A 20,156-nucleotide genomic window follows, 5' to 3' on the forward strand; every position below is an offset into this window, starting at 1 on the left:
CTAGGGTACTAGCACATGAAAGTCTGGTCAGATCAGTGTAGTATATTATACAAATGTGACACAAAAATGTTAAGGGATTATACTTCCTTCACTGTATCATATTAGCACCTCATCATCTCAGCCTACCACAAACAGATGCTAACACGATAGAAGAAGGGAGCTAGAATAGGCTGAGATTTTTGTAGCACATTACTAGTATACACAGTATGATGTATTTACAGACACGTGGCGCAAATATTACTTATCTATGCAAAACCAAACCACTATCTTTAAAAGAGTGTTTACAATGTGATGCACAGCAAAGAAGTGTACTATGATGGGGGAAACATCCTGCATCTCCTCTAGTACTATTAAGGCACTGTGGCATGTACTGCATAGATTTATTGGGTCTCAGCTGGTACTGGAAATATACTATCCCGTTACTGGTGCATTTCTTTGCTCTATATTAGTTTAATATAGTTTTAGGGAATACATGTCCTCAAGTTATATTATGTTAGTAGATTACAGATGTCTTCATACTCCAACTGGATCCTCTCTTTCCAAATCAATTTGGCTTCCGTGGAAGTTCACAGGAAACTGCGAAGTATTAGCAATGTGCCAGTCCAGTCCCAGTGAACTCTGTGGGGAATCTTGATTCAATAGAGTTCCTTTCTTGCATTCAGCCCTTAAACCCTTAAATACTGTGATACCTTCACTACATATGCACAGCAGCCATTATGAAAGCTCTTTTTTTAAAAAAAAAAAGAGGCAGAAAACAATGTGTATGCATACACTCGCATTTGTGTACACAAGAGGTGCACTTTATACATGCACTTACTTGATGTGCAGATACAAATTCAGGTCATATGCAAAAATGCATGTGAATGTTTGAGGATCCTCCTTTCCCCCCATGCGCAACAGATAACACGTTCAACTGCTGAAAAATGTGGTCATCAATATCAGTCTCTCAGTTATTAATGAACAAACAGCAAAAGACACTGAGTTGGACTAAGTTCCAAATGTTGCTAGTTTTTTTAAAAAATGTTTATTTTGGGAAAAATATAAATAACAGATAAAATTTCTTTCTCTTTTTGAACAGTTATTATGCCATGCTGTCCATGTTGTATGCAGTGTTGTTGTAACTGTGTCAGTCCCAGATATTAGAGAGACGGGGTGAGAGGTAATTTTTTTTATTGGACCAACTTCTGTTGGGGAGGGAGACAAGCTTCTGAGTTACATAGACTCTTCTTCAGGACTAGGAAAGGTACTAAGGGTGTGACAGCTAAATACAAGATTGGAGAGATAGTACAGCCTAAATAGTTAGCTGTCAGTGTGGTAAACATATGATTACACAATCCTGGAGCTGGGTCCACTGCACCCATATGCATATACATAGGCCATACATTTTGTCAAGTTCGGCTTTTTTAAAATTCTTATATGCTTTTTAAAATAGAAGTAAGAAAAATTGAACTACAGAAACCCATTGTGGTTTTTGTGCCCAGGCAACAACAGCAACAAAAAACTATCTCAGATCTATTCTAGCAGAATTGTAAAGAAAAACAGATTTCCTCCTAGCCTAAAAATTTAAAGAAATTTTGCACTGATCTGCATTCATCTCAGCAGAAATTCCCCAGGTTGAACAGAACCTGGTCTGTTTAAACTTGTATACTAAGTTTCAGCCCCAAAGGATATTTTTTCCCCACAGGGTTATAAATAGGGGTTTATATGGGAAGTCCAGACACAAACTTTCTTTCTTAATATTGAAAAATTGGCTCACATAGCAGCTGAAATTCCATCATGTGTTCAAATATGTTTATTTATAAAGTATGCCATGCTACATTATTTTCTATGCAAAGCAAGAAGGTACTAATAGAAAACCCACAGTTGCTGATGAAATAATAATAATTATTATTATTTAAGGCTCTGAGATCTCTGTGAGATAAGTAAAGTATACAGGACCTGATCTGAATGATATCAAGAGGAATTTTGCAGTGGATTTCAATGGGAGATAAACGGGGTCCATATGGATCACTTCACCCATCACCTCTCTCTTTCTTGTGCCGCCTCTAATAAATTCCCACTGTTGCTAATGCTGGTTCAGCTACACTGGTGTTAGTAATTTTGGGAGCTCTAGTGTAGCCAGACCTCTGACAATCTTAACACTCTCTGTTAGGCCTGCTTGGAGTGGTGTTAAAATGTTGGCAGCAACTAGGAGTTTGGCCATAGGAGGACTAACAATGTAGCTTGCACCAGTGCTGCTGAAGCAGTGTTAGCACAGTGCAGCCCAGGCCTTAAAGCATTTTATTTCCAAGTCCAGTTTTGAAATGACTTTATGGGGTAATTCCTCAGCCTAGGTCTCAATTGTTTGGTGAGCAACTCATTGTCCTCTCATATGCTCCATCAAGCGTTAGTTCAATATGCATGCTGCAGAGCTGTATCTTACAGAATAGCCAATTTCATGTGGATAAGAATAAGAAATGATACGCTGAAAATAATTTTTCTCTCCAAGCACAGTTGGCCATCACAAGGCAAGACAAATGAAAATGGAAGTAATGTGAGTTTTCACTGTAGTGACTGTCTTACTGTGTTTGTACAGGGCCTGCCATCATGGGACCCCGCTCTGATTGGCGCTAGCTGTTGTAATGGTATGTCTCTGAACCCTCACTTTCCCTACATTTGCTCTGATGCAAACGCACCTGTGAAAGCAGACTAGAATCCAGGTCTCCTGACTCAATTTCTCAGTCCAGTGCTATAGTAAAGTGCTCATCAAGGGGTTAACTTGGTTACTCAGAGTATTATGGGTTGGAGCCAGGCTCTATCTCTTCCTTGGTTTCATCAGTGTGTGTTCCCTGCCTCCCCTCACCCTGTGTAAGTAATTGAATAAAGCAGCATGTTCCCATCCTGAGTGCATTTCTGATGCACTGAGTTATCCTTTTACCAAAAGTTTCTAGCACATTTTCCAGTAGACCACACTGCTTCTCCAATCAACTTTTCAAAATGTTATTTTTTTGTATTTAAATTATTGAGAAAAGGAGGTAAGATTAAGGGAAGAAAAAAAGTGACTACATATGGCTAAAAATCAAATTTAAAAAAAAAAGAGTGGCATTTAGAAAAACTGGACATGCACAAGTCCATGGAGCCGGATGCGCTGCATCTGAGGGTGCTAAAGGAGTTGGCAGATGAGATTGCAGAGCCATTAGCCATTATTTTTGAAAACTCATGGCGATCGGGGGAGGTCCCGGATGACTGGAAAAAGGCTAATGTAGTGCCCATCTTTAAAAAAGGGAAGAAGGAGGATCCAGGGAACTACAGGCCAGTCAGCCTCACCTCAGTCCCTGGAAAAATCATGGAGCCGGTCCTCAAGGAATCAATTATGAAACACTTAGAGGAGAGGAAAGTGATCAGGAACAGTCAGCATGGATTCACCAAGGGCAAGTCATGCCTGACTAACCTAATTGCCTTCTATGAGGAGATAACTGGGTCTGTGGATGAGGGGAAAGCAGTAGGTGTGCTATTCCTTGACTTTAGCAAAGCTTTTGATACGGTCTCCCACAGTATTCTTGCCTCCAAGTTAAAGAAGTATGGCTGTAAGGTGGATAGAAAGCTGGCTAGATCGTCGGGCTCAACGGGTAGTGATTAATGGCTCCATGTCTAGTTGGCAGCCGGTTTCAAGTGGAGTTCCCCAAGGGTTGGTCCTGGGGCCAGTTTTGTTTAATATCTTTATTAATGATCTGGAGGATGGTGTGGACTGCACACTCAGCAAGTTTGCAGATGACACTGAACTAGGAGGCATGGTAGATACATTAGAGGATACAAAGGGACCTAGACAAATTAGAGGATTGGGCCAAAAAAAACCTGATGAGGTTCAACAAGGACAAGTGCAGAGTCCTGCACTTAGGACAGAAGAATCCCATGCACTGCTACAGACTAGGGACCGAATGGCTAGGTAGCAGTTCTGCAGAATAGGACCTAGGGGTCACAGTGGACGAGAAGCTGGATATGAGTCAACAGTGTGCTCTTGTTGCCAAGAAGGCTAACGGCATTTTGGGCTGTATAATTAGGGGCATTGCCAGCAGATCGAGGAACGTGAGGCCATTGGTGAGGCCTCATCTGGAGTACTGTGTCCAGTTTTGGGCCCCACACTACAAGAAGGATGTGGAAAAATTGGAAAGAGTCCAGCGGAGGGCAAAAATATGATTAGGGGTCTGGAGCACATGACTTATGAGGAGAGGCTGAGGGAACTGGGATTGTTTAGTCTCCAGAAGAGAAGAATGAGGGGGGATTTGATAGCTGCTTTCAACTACCTGAAGGGGGGTTCCAAAGAGGATTGAGCTCGGCTGTTCTCAGTGGTGGCAGATGACAGAACAAGGAGCAATGGTCTCAAGTTGCAGTGGGGGAGGTCTAGGTTGGATATTAGGAAACACTATTTCACTAGGAGGGTGGTGAAGCACTGGAATGCGTTACCTAGGAAGGTGGTGGAGTCTCCTTCCTTGGAGGTTTTTAAGGCCCGGCATGACAAAGCCCTGGCTGGGATGATTTAGTTGGGAATTCGTCCTGCTTTGAGCAGGGGGTTGGACTAGATGACCTCCTGAGGTCCCTTCCAACCCTGATATTCTATGATTCTCTGATTCAGTGTATATGGCCCGTGACCTCTCAACAATGGAATCCGTTCTCTCTGTCATCCAAGACTGATGAATTTCAAGGCATGATGCCAGGTCTATCTATTTACAAAGGCTATTTCTGAGAGGTGGTTTGAGTTTTGCTTGTATTTGGGGAGGGTTCCCCCCCCCCATTAGTTGACATGGTGTCCATTCATTAATGAAGGAATCTGATTTTACAGTTTTTGCATGTGTGCCTAGAGGTCACCTTCGGCGCATTTTTATGAATTAGAAAAATAAATTAATTGAAGTGATTTTCTCCAGGGAATCTCACCACCTGAAATAACAATTGTTTTCCATGCTTATTTAGATTGAGGCTGTCATATGGCAGTATTTCCCGTTGGCCTTAAAAGCACTGTAAGCCCATAGGCAGGAGTCAGATACTGTGGTAATGAGGTCCTAGACAGACAGACAAAGCTAGCAGTCACTTCTAAATGGCAGAATCATGATTTGATCTATGTTTGGTCTCCCTTTTTTGTTCACTTTTCTGAAAACATTCATGTAACCATTTTGTGCCACACTTTCATTTTGGAAATAACCCTTAGTCATGTGAATGTAAGACTAGAGTGTGACCAATCCTACATGCCCATACAGTGAATGAAGTGAACATATGAGACCCTCCTTTTCTCCTCTGTGCTGCCTACCCAGACCGGTAGTAGTTGCGTGGGGTGGGAGGAAAAAAAGCAACCTCTACAGGTTGTATATCTCCACCGCTGTTCATATGGATGAGAATGAGCAGCAACAAGGAAGGGGTGGTGCCTTGGCTCCACCTACCAACATTCCAGCCAGTTGTAGATGTGCTGGGATGCTAGGGCTCATACAATGTTCCACATTGCAGACACATTCCCCAGTGCTACCAGGTGTCATGATTTTATCTCACGTGATCTGATGTTTTTATCAAAGCCCCAGCTCCTGGATTCATAGGATTATGAAAGAACGCCAGCTTTCATTTTTTATAGGTAAGTTTCTGGTCTTCATAATTCATGAGCAAAGCTTGAAAACATGACTTGACTATACTTTAGCAGCTCACAAACCAGAAGACAAACTGAACTTAAAATTTATTATTTTTAAAGATCACATGCTTTTTAATATGGCCTGACTCATGATTTTTTAATTCTTTAGGTTAGCAATAATATCCCATCCCCCACTGTGCAAGGAACCAATTACTTTTTAATCTGGGGCTCAGTTATATTGTTAACTATGTCTTGAGCAAAACAGGATAGTGAAAGATTTTAAATGTCTCAAAATTTTCTTAAGCCAGTTTATTTCCTTTCTTTCTCTATTTTACTAATGTGTTTCCTACATCTCAATGTTTTCTTCCGTCACTTCCTCTATTTCTAAAGGTTAGGTTCTCCAGTGGGGGAACAGAAGCCATACCATGTGACAATCACACTCAATCCCAAACGCTAGTATTCAAATAAGTATTCACTACACACCAGTCATGAAAACATGAGGTCTAAATATTACAGCTGGTCAAAAATATAAAAGTCAACATTTCTAATTTTCAAAAAAATTCATCTTTCTATAACCTGGTTGAAAATCAGCAAATATTTTTGTCAACTATTTTAAAAATATTTTGCAAAATAAATCAAAATTTTGAAAAAAATATTTTTAGCATTCTAATAGATATCTCCCTAAAATCTGTTGTGAATTTGAAACATATTCTTAGTTTTGATTGGTCACATACGTCACACAGTACCATTCTTGTTCTCTTATTGGATATGCATAAACCTTGTAAACAAGTATCTGGTATGAATGCTCATAGAACCCAATTTAATCTTCACTTTTTGTGACAATTCAAACATACAAGCTTCATGTTTTCTTTGCAGGAGCAAACTAGATTGTTCAAATGTTCATGGAAAGTGCACACAAAAGGGCAATGAACACAGCTGAAGTTAATCCATTAAAAAAATATCAAAGGAATATTCATAGAATTGTTTTTGGCAGTATTCACCCAGATCTATTTTTAACACCAAATACAGCAAAAGAGGAACAGGAGCAACATTTTCTTCTGGAATCAGTTCAATCAATTATCTCTGACTCTTTTTCTTTCTTATTTAATTACCGCTGTGAAAAAGCAAAGGGAATTAAAGCGCAAAACAGCCACTCGGATCATTATGGGTTTAATTTAAGACCATGCAAGTGATCAAATTCAGAGGTAAAGTGGAAACAGTTTCTGTATCCCACCCAGTAGTGCCTAGACATTACAAAGCACAGTGCGCTGACTTAGGGAGGGAGTCAGTGCAAAGGCTGGATTTTTCTGTTTAAATGGGCTCTCAGAATCCATTCAGATCCTAGGAGAATCCCTAAAGTTTCTCTGTGGGACCCACCTTTTCCAGAGGCAGAAGGCAACCCCTTTCCCCTCCCCCAGTTGATTAAACAATTTAGCAGAAAATTCCACAAGGAAAACCTCTAATCTGTGGTCTCCTTCTTAATGGTTCCTGATGTTAATTTGTTTTGGAAAAAATATTCCACAGACCTTTCTCATGCAAAACTCCCAATGAACTCATTACAAAGGTGAAGAGTGAAGATGCAAAGGTGAAGCTGCACTGCCTTTCTCAATGTGTAAGAAACTCTTGTCCCATTTTTTTATTCCCTTTTTTCCTGTCATATGTTTTTCTTCCACTTATGTTGCCTTCTGATATGCCATACAATCATCCTTCTCCCAGCTAAAGAACTGGAATGAACATCCTTCAGGGACCACCACGGCTCTTATTCGGTAGGGTCATTGCTGAATTATGGGAGCCACTTTTTCCCTTTAGGAACTAACCTGTCAGCCTTCCCAACTTTATTTCCTTTCCTGGCCTGGGGAGTGAAGGACAAATTGGGAATGAATATAAGAAGGTCCTGAATGTCAATACAGAGATCACTATGCAATTGTGTTGCCTACACCAGCCACTGAATGCAGATTTTTTCTATTGCTGGCTATCATGTGGGTCAAATTTGTCAGACAACTTTTTTGCCCAAAACAGCAAATTTGAGTGGACTGAAATATTTTGCAAATTCATGTTGAATTTGCTAAATTGTTTCAGAAAAATATAATCTGAAACATTTTGTTCTGACATTTTCAAAACCAAGTTTTTACATTTTTCTTATTCTAAACAACTTTTCATTTCAAATTTCAATTTTTTAAATTCAATTTTATTTAAAGAAAACAGAAAAATCCCTCAAAGCGAAAACATTTTACTTTGGGTCAAACAAAGCATTTCATTCAACCTGAAACAAAAAAGATTTGAGTTCTTTGGTTCGCCAAAATTTGAAAAAAATTAATTTCAGAGCGGCCTGAATTTAATTTTTTCTTGATTATTTGATTCTGTCCCCAAACTGAAAAATTGGTTGTTTGCACATTTCTAAAGCTGTATTTTACTAAGCAAACTCCTAAGTGCAACCAACATTTTTTTCAAGGAATCAGACAGAAACATTATATTTGGTCAATGAGTATCGATACCATACAAAGTACTTGCACAATAATATCACAATGCTATCACTTGTTGCATATGTCCAGACTCCTGCACACCCCCACGGAGGTCAGTGGGGCTCCATACATGGACAGGATTCTGCCCATGAGCGATATGTTGAGAGTTCAGGCCTTATTCACTATTTCTGAATGCTTTTGCGTTAAAACAGCATGGTTGTGAAGCTGCATCCTGTGCTCTTTATTCTTTTCTTGTTGCTACTGGCACTGCAGTTTCATGAAAGAATGTTGGTATTAATTAGAGCCTTGTTCTCTTTCCACCCCCATTATATTTTGGTGAAAGGACTACATTGGTGAAATAAGTAACGCTTTTTATTTTTAAGTCTGCAGTAACCACATCTCTAAGGCTCCAACACTAGTGATTAGAGATCTGAAGACAAATCACTTAACCTATTGATTCTCCCAGTAGAGGGCATTAAACTTACACTGATTCAGCCTTAGAACTGACAAATGGCACACTATTGCTGTATCACATTACGACAAATATGAAAGTGCTTATACTGCTGCATGATCTGAGATCTGTGAAGATGGACAAGGGTAAGTATTTTGTATTAATATCAAAAGAAATTTAGTCAGAGGATTTTTTTTCAGCCATAGGTACTAAAAAAAAAAAAAAATTTAGGGCTTCATATGCCATAACAATGAAAATCATATCCAGCAAGCCTTTTAATTTCCTTATGGTGTTATTTAAGCAATAAGACACGACCAAGTTTGTGTTATGCTGGGATATTGCTGTGCCTTGGGTGGGTTGTGTTAGGCATGAGGCCGAAAAACAAGCACCGAAGCCACCTGAAAAGAGATGTCCCAGCATAAATTGTATTTTTAGCATTATCCTGTGGACCTCTGTAAATATTATTAGGAATAAAAGAAAAGAATTATGCCACTAAAAAAATCCCCAAAGGATCTGTAGACAAATTAAACTATAAGCAATACAAGCACGCCTCTGTCAATTATTTTTTTTCATATTTATTTTCCACTAGCGTGGATTGGTAAATATTTTCCAATGAAAAATTTCAAAAGAAGTGAAACATTTTCATTTTTTAAATGGACATTTTCCTGTTTAACTACAAAACAAACAAACTTTTTTTAGCATGAACTGAAAAATATTGGTTTTCGATAACTGGTTTTCAATCTTGAACCCTCCCATAATTTTCATTTTTTTGTTTGTTTTTCATTAACAATAAACACGGGACATTTAGAAAGAAACAATGTTTTCCACAAAATATTTCATTTAGAAAAAGGGTGTTTTTCATTCAAAAATGTTTGACTGTCTTTGATTATCTATTTTCCACCTTTTATTGTATCCTGGTCAGGAAGTTGCCCTTTCTTCCTGTACCTCCCATTTCGCTCTCTTAAATCCTTCTCTAAAAATCCTTGGGGCATATTAATGGAGCTGTGACAGTTTACACCAGCTGAGGATCTTCCCCCTTGTATCCAGCTTGGGTATGTTCTGTTGGGAGCATGTTCTTTCCTGAAAGAATTGTCTTTTAAAACCCACTTTTTTGCTTTTGGAAAATGGCAGTGTCTACCAGTGGCTCACAGAGGTACTTTCATGTCAGGGACAGGCACAATCTCCACTCTGTCTCTGCTAAATAGTTGAATCAAAAGTACTTTATAACATGGGGGCCAGATCCTGCAAACACTTATGCAAGTGAATAGTAACTCATGTAAAGCTATTAATGTATGTAGTGTTTGCGGAATGAGGGCCTTGGATTTTACATTTGTTTTACTACCTAATTTATACCTGCAAAGCCTCCCAGAAAAGGGGGACTAGAGACAGGCACAAAAAGCCTGATGCTGCTTCCCCTGAGTACCCAACATGCTCAATGATTTCAATGGAAATTTTAGATGTGCAAGGAATACAGAATCGAGCCCTGATAAATATTGGAAGCACTTGGGGGAAGGAGACAAATGGGGAGAGGCCTGCAAAGTAGAGAAAGGTAGAGGAAGGGAGAAGTGAACTCACAGGGAAGAGGCTAGGGACATATAAGCATAGTAGATAGGGGAGGGAAGGAGAAACAAGAAAGAAGAAATGTGTTGGGAAATCAAAATCAGTCATTTTGGTTTAATTACCTAGCTCTTATTGAGTAAAATATAATTAAAAAATAATTGTCACTGCAAAACAACAACAGTGCTTTGCACTTTTATGGCTTCTTTACTCCAAAGACTTTGACTAGTCAATGGGCATTACTTTTTTATTTCAATTGGAGCCAACCGAACCTCTAATTTATCATTCGGATAGATAAACCAACCCTGTTCTGCCTCAATATTGTGCTAAAATAGTGTCATGGTCTATTCCAATTGCTGGTTTGCATCCACCACTTTGTAGTGATTTTTAGGGGTGTGTGCATATAAGTATGTGGAGAAATTAATGGACACATTAACTTTTAATAATTCACAGCAGTGGGCATAAATAAAAATTAGCTTATCCTTGTCCTGCAGTCAGTGTAACATGAAGAAACTGTATTGCAAGCTATCCTGGTAGCTATTTATGTTAGTCAAAGACAAAGTACACTATGTGCTTTTAATTATAGCTGTGCCATTCTCACTGTGATAGATAAAGTTGTGTCAGCACTTCCATTACAAAACCCTATTTTTAGGGGTTTATAAGTCAGCTGTTAAAATTCGCTTTAGGCTGAAACTTGGCATGCAAAGTGTCAGCCTGCAAGCACTATTTTATAAATATGAAAAAAAAATACTTTTGGTCACTTTATTTTACAGGAAAGCAGTTTTTAACACTGTCATTTCTAACTCAGAAAAAGTTTCATTATTCAAATTCAACAGGCTTTATATAAGCTGTGCTACATTTAAAAAAAATAGTTTAGCTTTTATTCATGTTAGCATATGGATAGTAGCCAATCTGCAGTAACTATTTTTAATCATGTATTCTTATTTATATTGGTATGGCCCATGCTATGGATCTTAGAAGAAGAATAGTAAATGATAGGACTTGCAGCACCTGGGCAAAAACACCAACAGCTGTTCTCTCACTATAGCCACACAATTTGGAGTATGTTATTCCACTTATTAGCATTGCTAATGTTTAATAATAGCAATATTCATTCTCTGCATGAAAAATTCACCATAACTAAATATGGGCTTGCCCCCTTCAGTCCTTACTCAGGCAAAACAACCAGTGACTCCAATGGAAGCAGGAGAAAGCCCTGAGATTTCAACCTGTGAGCAAAATTCTGTCCTCAGATGCATGTGAGGCTTCCACTCACTTTAACAAGAGATCCATGCACACACCAAAGCACCTTGCCCTAAGTTTAGGGCACAGTATTTCAACAGCTGAGAACGAGGTTACGATTCCAATCAAATGATTCCATTAGTCCTGCTCATTTTATAATATACACTAACAGAGATTAGCATGATGGATTGAAATGATCCACTGAGTTATAAATAAGATGCTTTTTGTTTGTTTGCATCATGTATATAGATATTTTTACCCTCCTGAGTGCAATGGTTCTTTTTTGCCCAATCCACCAGGTGACTTATTTGTGCCTTTAAAAAAATCTATAAATATTACACAGCTTCAAGACATTCTAACATACTGAAGAACTATGCATTTCAAATAATATATTTACAGGCTCCTGGTGGTTTGTATGTTACTGTGCACCTTTTAAAAATAGCTAAAATACTTTTGATATCATAAGAGCTCAAAGGCATTCTTTCCAGTCTTTAAGGCAAATTTTACCTTCATGTATATGTGTACAGCCTTTGTTCAAGTCAATGGGTAAAAATTAACTTATAGTGTTAACTCCATGGAAAGAATCATGAGACTTCTGTTGAGAACTGTGCATGCAAGGGTAGAATTTGGCCCTATGTATTGTCCAAAAGTAAATGAACCTTTTAACATCATAGATAAATATTATGATCCAAATTCAGACTAGTGCAAGCAGATGCAACTCCATTAATTCTACCCACTTATTCCTCATTAAAATTTGGCTCTAATGGTATTTACACCTTTCTCAAGTGCTAATGAGAGAGAAAGAAATGGAATGAAAACAAAAAAATGGACATTTAGACATGTAAATATTATCAGTTTGATCCTGCAGTCCTTATAGAGGCAAAGCTCCCTTCAGTGGAACTTGTCTACATTACCATTGCAGAATTTGGCCCTATGATTGTATTACACACTCAAAACAAACAGGAAATTCAAAGATAAGGCTGACACATCTCCATCCTTAGTGAACAGTTAGGTTTTTTCCACATCACAGCAGTAGGAGTTAAATCATGCATTTTGCTGCTCTCTGTCACTCACAGCTTCTACATTGCCCAACTAAAATATTTTGTATTTGATGCATTCATATTCATTCAAAGCAATTACCATGTAATTGTAAGATAATGCAGTGAGGATAATAAAAGTCTATTGACAAAGGGGCTCTGCTCTCTCCCAATCATTTGTTCATTCTTGTTGTAAGCTGGAAAAACACTGATCTGCACAAATTCAGAAGAGCTAAGCTTCCTTTCCCTTTAATTCTAATGTGATGTATAATAAAGAAGAAAACAGCAGTGCACCAGCATGATCACATCTAGTGCTAATAGCACAGAACTGGAATCTTGCTATATGCAACAATCAAGGAACAATAACAGGTGACTAGTTAATCAGCCCTGGCATGTAGACAACATGACAGCCTTTAAATGTTAAATCCCTCTTTTAAATAACACTAATACAAAACATTGGAGTTGTGCATTTTTAACAAGTTAATTCTCCCTCCTTCCCCCTCCCTTTTAGATGGGAAGGGGTGTGGCCTGTTTGTTGTTGCAGATTTTTTTTTTATCCTGGTCTTTAATCCCAGACTTGGCTTGTTGCGCTTCAAATTGAAATATCCTGAACAGATGTAAAAACACATGTGAGCCACTGCTCACAAGCTGTGCAAAGCTTTGTTTCATCTGCTGATGATGTGAGCCTAAAGGAGATCTTTTTAAAATTTCATCACTATTCAAAAGGATAATTAATACGTACCCCCAGGCTTTGATTATGCTATACCCAGTGTGTACTGCTGGTACAAAAATAATGAGGCTCTCATCAGGCCGAATGAATACTTGCAGCAAACATTCAGTTTCCATAAGAAATTTAAGATTCAGCGGAGGTACCATGTAGGTGGCTTAATCTAATTTTAATTTGTAACACAATACAATAGATAAGATCATTTGTTTGTAACCAGCGCAGGCATTTTGTTTACATGAAACCCCAGTCAGCATTCAGCAGATGGTCTTTTTAAAGGCTTAATTGAAGTTTTCTAATCTAACCTTTTTTTTTTCCATTGTGAAAGAGGAAAATAAGACAAAAAATAAGAAATTACAAGGAAGCAGAAAAACAGCATTAAGACCATTTCGCAGGGCACGTATGGTTTGTATGAAGAGGTTTGCCACACTATGCAGATTTGATATAAGAAGAGAAGACAGAGAGGTCAGAATTTTAAGTCTCTATTTTGGTGCTCGGATGGGGCACCATGTCCTCTTTATATGTTTCTGGCACAAAGGCCATGCCACAGCTAAATTGTTTCACAGCTACTAAGCTCATTAAATTAGCTCCCAGTTTTTCCAAAGCCCAACTGTATCCGTTTCACTCCGGACTTCTCACAGGCTGATTATTCTGACTTTTGCACTTTCTACAATCAAGTTGTTTCTGCTGCAGCTCCATCCTGCTCTGCTCCTGCTGCCTCTGATACTACCACACTGACCACAATAAACACTTTCCCCCCACAGGCTCCAAGCTGCCTCTGGCAGCCTTCCAGTGAAATAGACTGGAATAAACCTTTCCCAAACATTTAAATATTCCTCACATACTTTGTACCCGAAGTGTCTGACTTTTTGTTTTTTAAAAATGAAATACAACATTTTTTCTGACTAATCCTGGGGAACACACGGTGGGTGATTTCACCCCAATGTGGAAGGCCAAGGGGTGCAGGGCTCTGCATCACTTATGCTTTGGGATGGGGAAACACTGATACAATAGCCTTACAGAAGAGGTGCCACACCCTCCGTGTGGCAAACACGGGTTGGACTAGAGGTGATGTTGGGGGTGGGCCAGGTGCAGGCTGGGTAGATGTCACAGAGCCAGAGGCCCTACGCAAATGATGGGATGGGGGGAAAGTGGCTAGATGTAGTATTACTCCATAGCTTCCAGCATGCTTGTTATGCGACTGTAATTAGTCACGCAGGATCTGATTCTGTTCCTGTTACTCAGAATGAATAGTACTTTGCTCTGAACAGGAGTACTCAAGATTAAGGTACTGTTCAATTTAAATAACAGGAGCAGAATCTAATTGATAGTAAGCAGCCTGAAAGCGGAAGCTCTGGAGACTGTTTTTTATCCAGAAAATTCTTGGTGACCATTGCCATTTACAAATAATTATATGCCTGGTCCTTCCTATGTTATTTTATTTTACAGTCCTTACAATATTACCCTGCTGATGGCTTATACCAATGGGGATAGGTATCAGTGAGAATGACAAGACAGAAATTAGCTATGGCAGGTAATTCAATTAGGTTAACTATTCATAGTCACATAGGCAAACTTTGGAAACATAAATAAGCTCTCGCATAACTATTTGGTTTGGTTCAAAAAGGTCACTTTAGAATCACTATTGCAGTGCCTAACTTCAGGTGCCCTGCCACCTAGGGAAATCCACAGCCCTGAGTTATGCACCCAGTTATGCATACAATGCATGAGGAGAGTTTGACCCAAGAATGGGATTTGCAAAAGCCAGCATGCTAAGTAGGGAGGTTCCCAAATTTGAAAATGTTGACCTATATGCTGTTAAGTTGAGGCTAAATTGTGACTTTAACCCATATGTCATGCTAGTGTAGATACAGTGTCTCCTGTAGCTCAGGGGAATTTGGTCATAGTGATATCCTACAGAAATTGATCCATTTAACTGGCTGCAGTGAAGGATGATATACATCCATATACCCTTTCCTCTTGCCCTGCACACTCTTGTCCACGAGGAGTAAGATAGCACTGATTTTCTGGGGGTTAAACATTTTTTTCAGCTAGCAGAAGTTTGCATTCCATGAGAACATTTTCTTTCTTTACAATTGTATAAATAGAACCACCTCCTCCTCCTCCTCCTCCTGCCCATTAGGCAGCCTCTGAGAATGCCTCCTGGATTAGGACCTGCAGGAGAGATAGGCAGGAGAATGCCTAGTTTAAGGAGCTCACTGGGGCTTTGACAAGGCAGATTTTCAGGTGCCATAGTGACTGTACTGGTGGAAACTTAGTTGTCTAAGGAATTCAGGCAACTGCAGGGTAGACAACAGCTGAGTGGTGGTTTTGAGGATCTAAATTGTGGACTTTGGCCCCTAAAGTCATCAATTTTTTTGTGGATTTAGATGCCTAAATCTCTTTGTGGGCCTAGATCCTACAGTTAGGTGCCTGAATCCCTGCTTAGGCACTGGACTTCAGTAGGAGCTGCAGGTGCACAATGTCTTTGAAGATAATCATTTAGGCATCTATATATGGTTTTCAGTACCTAGCTTCAAGGATCCAAGTTTGAAAATGTTGGGTCTAGTGCACTAAGTATCAAATACATCTCTCAAACTGAAAGGAAACTTTGCATACATTGTTTGATATAAACTATCTGAAGCATTGAATGCATGTTGAGAAGAATTCAAGTGTGTCTTTCTTGCCACAGTAAGGAATAACAGTCATTCATCTTCAGTATCCCTTGTGAAGTAACATATTGATCTAACGAGAGGGAGTAGAAAATGACATATGGGTAAATACATAAGAAAGTATTGTTTGTTTAAAAACCATTGCATCATTTGGTTGTCCATGTTTTGAGAGACAGACATTATGATTTAGACTGAAAGCCTTCTTCCTTAAAGAATATGAACTTTTGGTTTAAGATTTGTGACTCTTTCCCGGACTGGCTAGCAAGGGGGCTATGATTTTTTTGGTGTGAGATTCATTTAAATGGATTTGCTGGATGTGACATTCAGAAAGGTTAACCATTCTAACAAAGCTGGGTTTCATGTTTGAAGCTTATTGAGCCCATAGGCAAGCCTTGGGTTCAGTGACTTCATGTCCATTCATGCTAACTTGCTGCATCACTGGAATTGGGACTAAGATGCAGTTCTGATGCAACAATAGAATGTTTAGAAGAGGAAATTAATTTCCATAATACCAAATTGAGATATAATTATCACATGAGCTCAAACATAAATAATGAAGCAGTGCATGATAACTGGGAAATTCCAAAAAACTGGTGGTATAATTGGCTACTGCCTATCAGACGCAGAAGGACAAGGGGGCTAGTACAATTATTTTTAAGCTGAATTTTCAGAGGTCAAGTAAATGCAGCCTCTTTCTCTAGAAAGCAAGTAAAACTGCCTTCTGCTTAGCTGAGTTGATTAGCTAATGTATCTCCCTAAATGTATGTGCCTCATCCACCATTGGAGTGTCAAGCCACCACTGCACACAGGAAATGGGACAAGTTCCACAGGACTTCCATCATGTGATTTATCTCAATGAATCAGTCTGAATTCAAATATCAGGAGGTAGCCGTGTTAGTCTGTATCTACAAAAACAACAAGGAGTCTGGTGGCACCTTAAAGACTAACAGATTTATTTGGGCATAAGCTTTCGTGGGTAAAAACCTCACTTCTTCAGATGCATAGAGTGAAAGTTGGTAACTTTCACTCTATGCATCCGAAGAAGTGAGAAGTTACCAACTTTCACTCTATGCATCTGAAGAAGTGAGGTTTTTACCCACGAAAGCTTATGCCCAAATAAATCTGTTAGTCTTTAAGGTGCCACCAGACTCCTTGTTGTTTCTGAACTCAAAATTCATCATGAATCGCAACCTGATCAAATTAAAAACTATCCTAATATCAAAAAAAAAACCTCTAAAAAAGCTACTATGTAAGTATCTGGCTCTACCGAAAGAAGGACAGGAGACATTTGATATGCATTTAATCAGGGTGCAACTTTATTATTAGATGTCTGGGACTACCCAGCAGATACACGTGTACAGTGCAGGCAACTTCATGTTCATTCAAATAACTATGTAGGGGTTTCTGCCAGTCCCCCTTCATTTTCCATCCAGGTCTCCCAGCCAACCCATGGCTGGATCTTAACATCCATGCCCCCCCCTCCCCCCATAGGACAGTTAAGGTGCGCTAGAAGAAAGGAGGGTTGGCTCTCTGCTGTATCATTCACAGGAGCCCCAAACCTCCCCCCCAATTCTGTTCCTTTAACCAACACCTCATTTTAAAGTCCTTTACCAAGCCATTATCTGGTCACTGGATGCCTTCCCTATGGAGTACCTGCAGTTGACATCCGCCCCACACTCACATAATGTGTGCTGACATACAGCCTAACCCCCTTTCCTTCTCACCATAACTTCACCTAGGCCAATCTGGTGGTGAGGGAAAAATTCCTTTCCAGCTCCCTTTAAAAGAAGCAGCTAGCATGATGCCCACAGCAGATCCTGCCCAAACCTGGTATTTTGCCACCTCAAGGGAAGGGAGGTTGGGTGCTGCCTTACCTGCTGTGTAGAGAAAGGGCTTCTCTCATCTGGGCTTGCCACTTTTCAAGCCTTCCTCACTGCTACTCTTCCTCTGGCAAGCCCGGACAACGTTCCTCCTGCTTAAGGTGTGGTGCGGTGTGGTCAATTTTGTAGACTGGAAAAAAAACCTAGAGCAAATCATGAGTGGCTTGTGGGTTTGAAATTGCACCAAGACCGATTACAAATAACTTTCTTGGTTCAAGCTGGCCAGTTCAGACAGCTCTGATTACTGTATTTTAAATTTATATGAAGTGTAGATGGAAAGTTGAGCAATACTGCAAATGCAAACAATGCAAATGAAAAGTTTTGATCAAACCATAAGCAAGAGAATTTAAAAGTTGGTACATTTCCAGGGTCACAACGTAATGCTAGAGGTTAGGTCAAGAGTGCATAGGAACAGAGTAATATAAGAGTAATAGGAACAGAGTTTCAGTGAAATTGGAGTCATGAAATAGCGGGCATATGTTTTTACGTTGCAACAGACACAAAATACTGTGGTTAGTTCCATCCTTTTAAGTCATACTGAGTGCGCTATACGACTTCAGTGTCAGGTCTGAATGGATACATTTCCACAGGCCTCAAATTCCCTATGCAGATGATTTCAGCGACACAAAACTGAGTAATTATCACTTTTTAAAACATTGTTAAAAATGGGACTTGGGTGCTTTCGAAAATCTCACTAGGTACCTAAATACCTTTGAAAGTCTAGCCCTGTATGATTTACTTGAGGTCACACAAGAATTTTATAGAGCAAGGAAATTGAACCCTGGTCTCCTAAAGCACACATCTGTGCCCTAACCACATAACCAGCCCTACTCCTGCTTTAAACCTGTTAGAAAGTTTTATGTTAAATTGTTCTAATCTAGAACTAAGACATGTTGTATCAGCCTGTAGGCATCAAGAAGTAGTGTAGCATTCTACCAGAAAATAGGAAAATAATATTAAGGTCAAAGACAGAGATTTTGTTACCATAAAATCTCCCTCCTGTGTCTGATTTGCACTACAAAATGTTATCATGTCTGAACAGGATTGTTAACAATCACATTAACTGATCCTGGACTGAACATAGTTTTGGGGTTAGTTAGACCAGTGTGCTCAGCACTGGCAGATGATATGATTGTAGACGACCATGCTCAGACATAGTAAATATTTGTAGTGGACTGGATTTACAAGTATAGACAATAAAGGTATATGAAAGTTAAAGCTTGTTTTATGTGTATGGCAGCCTAAAATTAGTCTTCTGTATTTGTGACATGTCTTTTAGTTCTTTCTTTGTTCATGTAGCTGAGCGATACAACTTCAGGGTGTCAGTGTGATGATCTAGTTACCATAATGAACAAACCAAACATACTATAGTATCTTTCAGAACAAAATTCCAAACAGATATTTATTTATACTTGAAGGAAAACATTCAACTCACCTCACATTGCATGCTATTTGGTCCCATTTGAGTGAATAAAGCTAGCTATTTGGTTTCAGGCTTGACATCCAGATTCCCATTCTGTAGTTGATCTCATTTGTTTCCTCCAAACAAAAGAGCTTCCCCCCACCCTTCCTTTGAATAAGGTAAATGATCAAACCCAAATCCCAGGTTAATGAGTGCCAATCATAGCTCCAGCCCCCATTTCAGACTTGGCAACAAGTTCCCCAAGCCTTAGCAAACAATTATCATTCTGCTCCTGTAGAAATTGATTCTTGGGTTGACGAGAGCAGTCCTCCCTCGGCTGGTAAGGTCCTGCCATGGGAAGCAATTACTGCAAGATGCCAGCTGACAGACTCATTCCGTAGAAAGTCAGGTTGTCTTGATCCTCAGGCACTCTCTAGGCAAATTGTATCCTCACACTCATCTGAAACCTCTTACGAACTGTTGGCTTCTATCAGGAAAAATGGATTGTACCCTTTGTTTCTGTGGCATTTGATAGAATAAAACTGGACATCCTGCCTGCACAATAAGAACATTTAATTTTAAAATTCTAACACCAAAATGCTGCAGTATGATAAAGAAAAAAAGGAGCATAAAGCAATGAAGATTGCTACTTGCCGAAGGGAACATTAATAGAACGCAGCTAGCGTGACTTTAAAAAAAAAAAAAAAGACCCAAATTCCATTAGCAGAAGCCTGTCTCTAGTGATCAGAATTTTCATTTTTCCCTTAATTTTCTAACAGTTTGTAGTACCACTTTCACTTCCTTTCTTCTGACATTTTTGGCTTTTTTTTTTTTTTTTTTTTAAATCTTTGATATTCCAACGAGGGCAACTGGGAAAAAGTAAAGATTGTCTGCATAATTACAGCCAATGTGACTGTGTTTGAACTCTGATTGAGACTTTGCCAAATGCTGGAGAGACAGAGACACAGAGCCAATACCAGCTGCAAAAAGAAGGTGGCATTAAAAGTCAGCTGAAATCTATTAATCTTGATATCTAGCAACAGATGATCCAAATGTGGAACTGACTAAATAAAACAGTGAGCCATGTGCTCCACTTCAAACACAATATTGCCAGTGAGAAGTAACAACATTCTATTTCA

At 39.2% G+C, this 20,156-nt stretch overlaps 1 long non-coding RNA gene across 1 annotated transcript in view; it reads right to left on the reverse strand.

Annotated features, from left to right (window-relative positions):
* LOC128830657 (uncharacterized) overlaps window positions 1-19,342 on the reverse strand; it is a 42,456-nt gene extending 23,114 nt beyond the window's left edge. Inside the window, exons 1-2 of the long non-coding RNA XR_008443634.1 lie at window positions 19,051-19,342; window positions 17,610-17,758 (exon numbers count right to left, since the gene is read on the reverse strand). This is a non-coding gene — a long non-coding RNA (uncharacterized LOC128830657). The remainder of the gene's footprint in view (window positions 1-17,609; window positions 17,759-19,050) is intronic.
* Window positions 19,343-20,156: the final 814 nt, after the last annotated feature.

Source organism: Malaclemys terrapin, chromosome 1 (assembly GCF_027887155.1).
Source record: "Malaclemys terrapin pileata isolate rMalTer1 chromosome 1, rMalTer1.hap1, whole genome shotgun sequence".
NCBI lineage: Eukaryota > Metazoa > Chordata > Testudines > Emydidae > Malaclemys > Malaclemys terrapin.